At 38.7% G+C, this 8489-nt stretch overlaps 1 protein-coding gene across 1 annotated transcript in view; it reads right to left on the bottom strand.

The window, feature by feature from the left end:
- Nucleotides 1-1974, bottom strand: part of LOC111522541 (olfactory receptor 4Q3) — a 27287-nt gene extending 25313 nt beyond the window's left edge. The window contains exon 1 of the mRNA XM_023186638.1: nucleotides 1875-1974. The gene's annotated coding sequence lies outside the window, so the exon portion shown is untranslated. The remainder of the gene's footprint in view (nucleotides 1-1874) is intronic.
- Between the last annotated feature and the right edge of the window lie 6515 nt (nucleotides 1975-8489).

The raw sequence follows: 8489 nt of genomic DNA, 5'->3' as shown, positions 1-8489 counted from the left end.
TCCGTCAATTACATCTTAATAAGGCGGGGGGAGGGGAATGAACCTCTGCCAGCTCCCACGCACACTCCCTATTGACCTGACATTTCTAATTTTTCACCACGTTTACTCATCACTCCCTAACATACTATATAGTTTACTTATTTATTTACTACCTGTCTTCTCCCTTTGGAATGTAAGTTCCACATAGGAATTTTTGTACATTTGTTTCACTGCTATGTGCATGAGCATTTAGAGTAGTCCCTGGAACATTCACAATCAATTGTTATTGATGGATTAACTAATCAGTTCTTAACATTAAATTATAAATATAAATAATATAAACATGTATAGTAAATTTTATACTTAAATGCCAATACTACTCTATGAATATAAGTATGATGAAAGGAAAAATTTTAAATGTTAAATGTTTATATTGTATTCTTGTGGATACGTATGTTTTCTCAAATTTTTCTATAATAAACTTGTAGTTACACTTGTAAAATATCGAAAGTATTTGTTAAGATAAATTTATGTAAATAAATTTCATAATTTCTGAAATGGCCATTTCAGAGGTGTGGGGGAGGTGAGGAAGAGATGAGGACTCCCTGCTGTCTCAATCACGCCAGGCGTGCTCCTGCTTTGTGGCACCTATACATGCTGTCTCCTCTGCCTGGAACCCTCTTTCCCCAGATGTTTATGTTTCTTGCCTCCACACTTCCTTCAAGTCTTTATCCAAATATCACCTTTATGAGATTTCTGAATTTTTTATTCATCTATAACATACAAAAAGTACATTGTACAAATCATAGGTATATTGCTCAATGAATTGTTATCAACTGATAACTCCTGTGTAAAGGTACCTAGTTCAAGAAACTGAATGTTATCAGCATCCCAAAATCCCAACCTTTTCAGTGAGGCTTTCCCTAACTACCTATTGAAAATTCCACCCAGGGGACATGGGGAGGCATTTGTCAAAGGGTAAAATGTTTCAGCTAAAAAGGATGAGTAAGTTCTGGATATCTACTGTACACCATTAACCTTAAGAGAGATCTCAAAACGAAGAAGAACTCACAGAAAAATTGCTGTAAAGGATACACATGAAAGGGGCAGAAGGGAGGTGGAGGGAGTGCAGAGAGCTGTGGGCTGAGTCTGAGCCTCAAGGCTTTTTCAGCATAAAACGCCACAAAGACTGTTGGTAAGCAAGCCTGTCCCCCATTTATTAAGCTTAGGCAATTAACTTTGTGTATCAAAATTTTATTACTGCCCAACACTGATTTAAGGACTCAACACTCTGACTTGAGAAAACCTAAAGTACAAAAAGTTACCTCAAAGGTGGATGAGACTCTCTAAGGAGGTCAAATATATTTCTTCAATGTGTTCTAATTGCAAGTTACTTACAATCTGGCACAACATATTGGGAGAGAGGAGTAGTAGAATGGTAAAAGTCAAACCTAACTTCAAAATATTGTAAATTATGGCTCTAAGATCATTCTTAACGACGCAATATGTGCAATGAGGCTCTTCTCTTCCTCCTCCAAGTTACAGATGGGAACATGAAAGACTAAGCCATTCACATTACCCGAGGGAAGGCAGAGGGAAAGAGCAGTCCAGGTATCCTGAACTGTACTCCTCACAGGGGAGGCCTGGCCCACCACTAAGTCTGGATACTTCCAAACCTATTCTTACATGAAAACAATATCTGGGGACCATTTCATTCCAATTGGTTTTGGGTCCTAGTTTCTGCCCAGTGGTCAAATCCAGAAAACCGGTCAGGACCTAGTTTCAATGAGTGGCTCTGAGCTTAGCTGATTAATGGCTTCCTGGCCCAAGAAAGCTTTCTTGTTTTTGTTTGTTTAATTAATTGTTTGCTATTGCACTAAAATACGTTGTCTTACCTGACAATGAGTGAGCTCAGGATTATCTTGGCACATTTGGTTATGTGGTTTGAGCCCTCCCAGAGTGTTACTGTCTACTAGCTACCCATTAAAGTTTAATAAGGCAGAAGACAATGAGCTAGCTAGAGATGTCACAGAGCCTTTGCTGCCATAGCAATAATTGTTGGACCAGATCACAGAGAAGGATGTAAGAGATAAGAAAGAGAAAATTGCAGGTAAAGCTGAAGCATAGTAGTTTTTTTTGTTTAATAGTCTCTAAAATTATAACGGAGTAATGTGTTTAAACTTGTGGGGAAAACTACTTTATGAGAAAGGCTGATTTTCCAACATCCTCTTAAAGAGATATGGTTTTATGGAAGAATGGTTTCTAAGCTACACTTCTTTTTTTTTTTTTTTTAAGGCGGAGTCTCGCCCTGTCACCCAGGCTGGAGTACAGTGGCATGACTTCGGCTCACTGCAAACTCCGCCTCCCAGGTTCAAATGATTCTCCTTGCCTCAGCCTCCCAAGTAGCTGGGATTACAGGTGCCCACCACCATGCCTGGCTAGTTTTTTTTTTTTTTTTTTTTTGTATTTTTAGTAGCGACAGTGTTTCACTATGTTGGCCAGGCTGGTCTTGAACTCCTGAGCTCATGATCCGCCGGCCTCGGCCTCCCAAAGTGCTGGGATTATAGGCGTGGGCCACAGTGCTTGGCCTACATTTCATCTTAAAATAAAAGTAAACAAATTGGGATTAATTTGGAAGCACACTGACTATTATAATACCAAGAAGTTCATATGAAGGCAAATGGATAGCCATTAAAATGGCAGAAATTCAACAAAATTTTTAATAGATGATTGGGTCACTGAGAAATAGTTTTGATGTGCAGTATGAAACCCCAAATATTTCAGTGGCTCCTGCAAAGTGTAAACTTGGAGTATCCTTGACTTAGAACTGAAAGAACAGCAGGATTAGAGGTGAATAAAAGAAAGAACCTAGTGATCTAGGTAATGTCACTTTGGATAACATTTGCTCTAAATTGCTCCCAGCATCAGTGGGTAGAGCTTGGAAGGAGTGAGTGTGTATTTCAAAGCCCAGGGCTTCAGTCAGTGTGAATGAGACAATGAGGATTATCCTGCCCCCCTTGTGCTTCTGAGCCAATATGCCAGGGCTTGAAGAGGAGAGGAAGGAAATGAAGAAGTCACAGAGTGCCTGACTGAAGAAGCAAAGTGCAGAAAGACATCCTCCTCCCTCCTCCCTACAGAAGTCAACCTTCCCCCAGACTGCCCATCACTTTCAGCATGGGATGGCAGTGTATTTACTTAATTAGCTAAAAGTGAATAGAGCTTAAAGTTTAGTCCTTAGGTAGGATTTTGCTGACATAGATTTCCTGGGACTTTTGTTCTATCGGAGTGGCCTGTTGCACTGTGAGCTTCTCATGTCAAAGGTTAATTAATCTTGTCTCTCCAGCGTCTAATGTTCAAATGCATGTTCATTTAACCAGGCTGTTTATTAAGTATGGTGGTTTAGTGACAAGATTATTTAAGAAAAAAAGCCCCAAAGATAACTTACATTGTTGATCAGAGTAAATTAAAGGCATAAACATTTAATAATACCTAGAAGCCATATTCAGAATGGATATAATTTTTACTAGTTATTCTAATCTTTTGAAAGAAACATCACAATTAGAAATGAAAAAGGCCGTGTTACCACTGACCCCACAGAAATAAAAAATAACCATCAGAAACTACTACAAACACCTCTACGCACACAAACTAGAAAACCTGTGAGAGATGGGTCACTTCCTGGACACACCAATAACGTGCTCCAAAACTGCATCCGTAATAAAGAGCCTACCAACCAAAAAATATATATATTTTAAAAAGCTCAGGACTAGATGGATTCACAGCCGAATTCTACCAGCTATGCAAAGAAGAACCAGTACCATTTCTGCTGAAATGATTCCACAAAACTGAGGAGGAAGGAACCCTGTGCAACTCATTCTACGACGCCAGCATCAGCCTGATACCAAAACCCGGTAGAGACACAACAACAAGAAAAAACGTCAAGCCAGTATCATGGATAAACATTGATATAAGGCGTGTTAGCCATTCTTCCATAAATCACAAGCTTATGATTAGTATCATGACAAAGACGCAAAGATGGTAAAATAAAAATGCAAGGATGGGGCCGGGCACGGTGGCTCACGCCTGTAATCCCAGAACTTCCTGGGAGGTTGAGGCAGGCAGATCACAAGGTCAAGAGATAGAGATCATCCTGGCCCACACGGTAAAACCCCGTCTCTACTAAAAATACAAAAATTAGCTGGGAGGCGTGGTGCACGCCTGTAGTCCCAGCTACTCAAGAGGCTGAAGCAGAATTGTTTGAACCCAGTAGGTGGAGGTTGCAGTGAGCTGAGATCACGCCACTGCACTCCAGCCTGGGGACAGAGCAAAACTCCACTCAACAACAACAACAAAAATGCAAGGATGGAAAAGGTGCTTTGGTTAAGGAAAGAGGGGAAAACATTCTGGAAAAAAAAAAATGTCTTTTGAACTTCCTTGAAGGAGGGTTTTTACAGGTGTAGATGGAGATAAATAGAATTCCAAAATACAGAAATGATCACAAAGAAGAGAACATAGGAAATTGAAGCTATTCAGAGAATGAAATGCTGTCTACTGTCTAATTTATCTGTAAAAGAGAGTAGGGAAAGATAACACCAGGAAAGTAATTTGAAGTCAATTTGTGGAGAACTTGGGAACTTGGAATCATTGATGGTTTTTGAGCAGACAACAAGATCAAAGCTATGTTTTAGGAGTTTCTAAATGTTATGACTAAGTGATAATAAAGGTCTGAATAAACATTTTCCTCCTTAGTCTCTCCAAGTGGAAGTTTGCTTTTAGACAGATGTGTGTGGTCCTAGGGCATACATCCCTGATGTCCTCAACTACTTCACAGCACTTGGTAGGAGCATTCATTCACTCACACATGAGCGTTTAGTTACACTATGTCGGCACCTAAATGCCATGAAGTAAAAATAAAAGGGACACTAATCAATAAAAGTAAATACTTCTCTCATATTAATTGGGAAGTCACATGTTCCTCTGAAGTGTCTCTGTCAATTAACTTAAATGTTGTTACTTCTTATACTGTGTTCTCATATCTAAAGAATTCTGGGCCGGGTGCCATGGCTCAAGCTTGTAATCCCAGCACTTTGGGAGGCCGAGACGGGCGGATCATGAGGTCAGGAGATCGAGACCATCCTGGCTAACATGGTGAAACCTCATCTCTACTAAAAAAAAAACACAAAAAACTAGCCGGGCGTGGTGGCGGGCGCCTGTATCCCCGTTACTCGGGAGGCTAAGGCAGGAGAATGGCGTAAACCCGGGAGGCGGAGCTTGCAGTGAGCTGAGATCCGGCCACTGCACTCCAGCCTGGGCGACAGAGCGAGACTCTGTCTCAACAAAAAAAAAAAAAAAAAAAGAATTCTGCCAAAAAAGTGCCATCCCTCTAAAAGTTATTTCTAAATTCTGTAAGTTGTTATTCAATATGCTACAATATTGGAACCTCAGTATTTTCTTCACTGGGCTCTATATCCTCCAGCATATGCACAGTAACACTTAAATTGCTCCTAAACATTATGTCAGAACTTTGGGTGACACATTTTATATCTTATTTCTCCTCAGACTGTGTCTTCCAGAAGAGTTTTTGGAATCTGTCTGGTAGGCAAGCTCTTTGTAAATAATGATGCCTTAGAATAGTTGTCATTACTCTTTACTGATTCTTCAGAGAATATGTGATCATTAACTTTTAAAGATTCATTGGCTTGAAAGATAGCCTTCCTAATGCTATAGAGGCTACATCCCAGGAGAATGTGAGTTTTATAAAGTGCATTTTTAATTTTGGGGCCACAGTAAAACTCTGTCTAGCTGGAGGCAGAATATGGTTTATAAAATAAATTATTTAGAGATTTGGTTCATGTGATGGCCTCACCTTTTGAGCACTGCTAAGAATCATGACACTCCTGTGTCAATCCCTTTTCATTCCACAATTTCTCAATGTTGGTTTAATAATGATTCTGGTTGGAAGCCTATTAAAGAGACATATATTACTAAAAGAAGCACAAACATAGCTTCTAGCTAGTCATACCAAAAGACTTCCCAGAGCACTGGTATAGAGAGCAAGTTGAAAGAAAAACTTTTGAAAATTTGTGTTTCTGCTCAAAATGTAAGCCCTTTTAACATCTAGGACTCACATCCCTCCATATTTCTGAGGAAAAAAAAGTTTTTCTCAGGTAACTCAAACCCCTAAAGCATTTTTATAATAAGGTAGGAGGAAGGAAGTTTACCTACAACAAAAAAAAAGTGTTTGATTTCTGTCATTTAGTAAAAATTTTCAGTTTTACAAAAAGCATATAAGGAAAATCAATCTCAAAATTTTATGAAATACCTTCAAAAATAAAGTTTAATATCTAGATCTTTGCACACTTTTGTACATAATGACTGAATCAATATGATATTGATTTTATCTATATAATAATCACTATATCAGTTTATGAAATTAAGGTAAAAGATTAATCCCCTAGCCCTCCACCCCTGAAAAGCCCCCAGTGTCTGATGTTCCCCTCCCATGTCCATGTGTTCTCATTGTTCAACTCCCACTGATGAGTGAGAACATGTGGTGTTTGCTTTTCTGTCCTTGTGATAGTTTGCTGAGAATGATGGTTTCTAGCCTCATCCATGTCCCTGAAAAGGACACGAGCTCATCCTTTTTTATGGCTGCATAGTATTCCATGGTGTATATGTGCCACATTTTCTTTATCCAGCCTATCATTGATGGGCATTTGGTCTGGTTCCAAGTCTTTGCTATTTTGAACAGTGCTGCAATAAACATACTTGTGCATGTGTCTTTATAGTAGAATGATTTATAATCCTTTGGGTATATACCCAGTAATGGGATGGTTGGGTCAAATGGTATTTCTAGTTCTAGATCCTTGAGGAATTGCCACACTGTCTTCCACAATGGTGGAACTAATTTACACTCCCACCAACAGTGTAAAAGCATTCCTATTTCTCCACATCCTCTCCAGCATCTGTTGTTTCCTGACTTTTGAGCGGTAACATATGCAGAAAGCTGAAACTGGATCCTTATACAAAAGTTAATTCAAGATAGATTAAAGACTTAAGTGTAAGACCTAAACCCATAAAAACCCTAGAAGAAAACCTAGGCAATACCATTCAGGACACTGGCATGGGCAGACTTCATGACTAAAATAACAAAAGCAATGGCAACAAAAGTCAAAATAGACAAATGGGATCTTATTAAACTAACGAGCTTCTGCACAGCAAAAGAAACTATCATCAGAGTGAACAGGCAACCTACACACTGGGAGAAAATTTTTGCAATCTATCCATCTGACAAAGGGCTAATATCTAGAATCCACAAAGAACTTAAACAAATTTACAAAAGAAAAACAAAAGCCATCAAAAAGTGGGCAAAGGATAAGAACAGATGCTTCTCAAAAGAAGACATTTATGCAGCCAACAAACATATGAGAGAAAAGCTCATCATCACTGGTCATTAGAGAAATGCAAATCAAAACCACAAAGGGATACCATCTCATGCCAGTTAGACTGGAGATTCTGTGTTTCTAAAAGTCTCCAGCTGATACTGATGTTGCTGGTCAATAGACCATACTTCATGTAGCAATGGTCTAGTCATGACCTAGTTAAAATGTCCAAGGAGACAAGTTCCTGAACAAGAAAGCCTCGGGAATATCTCTACCTCACCGACATAATGACAGAAAAAAATAAGAATTGGGAGTGATTCTTAAAAATCAATGTTTCTCTCTCAAACTCAGGTTAAAGAGTAGACATTGCCTGATTTCTATTAAATCCTACTAAGATTCTGCCAGATAGTAGAAAACATTGTAATACAAATTGAAAACCATCTTTATTCCTGTCATTTATCCATTTATACCTTACACTATACCTTACCTATACACTATGCACTGGGATGTGTGGTAATACAGGGATACATGGTGACCTAAACTAGACCTGAAACACTATTGTGGAGCTTACGATCTAGGACAAATCCTAAACACTGAATAAAATAGCCAGATAAATAAATGCCAAATTAATCGTTCAGTAAGTGTTATAAAGGAAAGGTACGTTAAGGCCTAACATGATTCAACGGAGGTGGCGCAGGGAACTCTGTCTCACTCTTCATAGCATAAAAGCCGTCTTGAGAAAGGAATGCTTGAGTTGAGACCCCCAAAAAATGAATAACATAGTTTAGATAAAGGGAGATGAGGGTGAAAATTGGATTTCAGGCACAGAGAATAGACCATGACATGATTTCATCTCCTTCTTGAAACAGTAACTCTGGCCATGGTAGCGAAGAGTTTAGAGAAGGACAAGGGCAAATGTGAAACTAATTATGAGGCAAGTATATTTGTTTCTGTTTTTTGTGCATTTTTGCAAGACAGGATGAATTTTATTCTATTTTTAAAAGAAACAAAGTTATCTGTTTCTTTGGAAGACCTCTAGTAAAGAATAAAAGTCATGACATATTAATCCTCAAAATTGTTATTGTTGCTCCAAAAGGAAACTCCAAAACTAAAATTGGATCCAATCAA

Source organism: Piliocolobus tephrosceles, chromosome 6 (genome assembly GCF_002776525.5).
Source record: "Piliocolobus tephrosceles isolate RC106 chromosome 6, ASM277652v3, whole genome shotgun sequence".
NCBI lineage: Eukaryota > Metazoa > Chordata > Mammalia > Primates > Cercopithecidae > Piliocolobus > Piliocolobus tephrosceles.
This window is presented reverse-complemented; position numbering and strand designations above follow the sequence as displayed.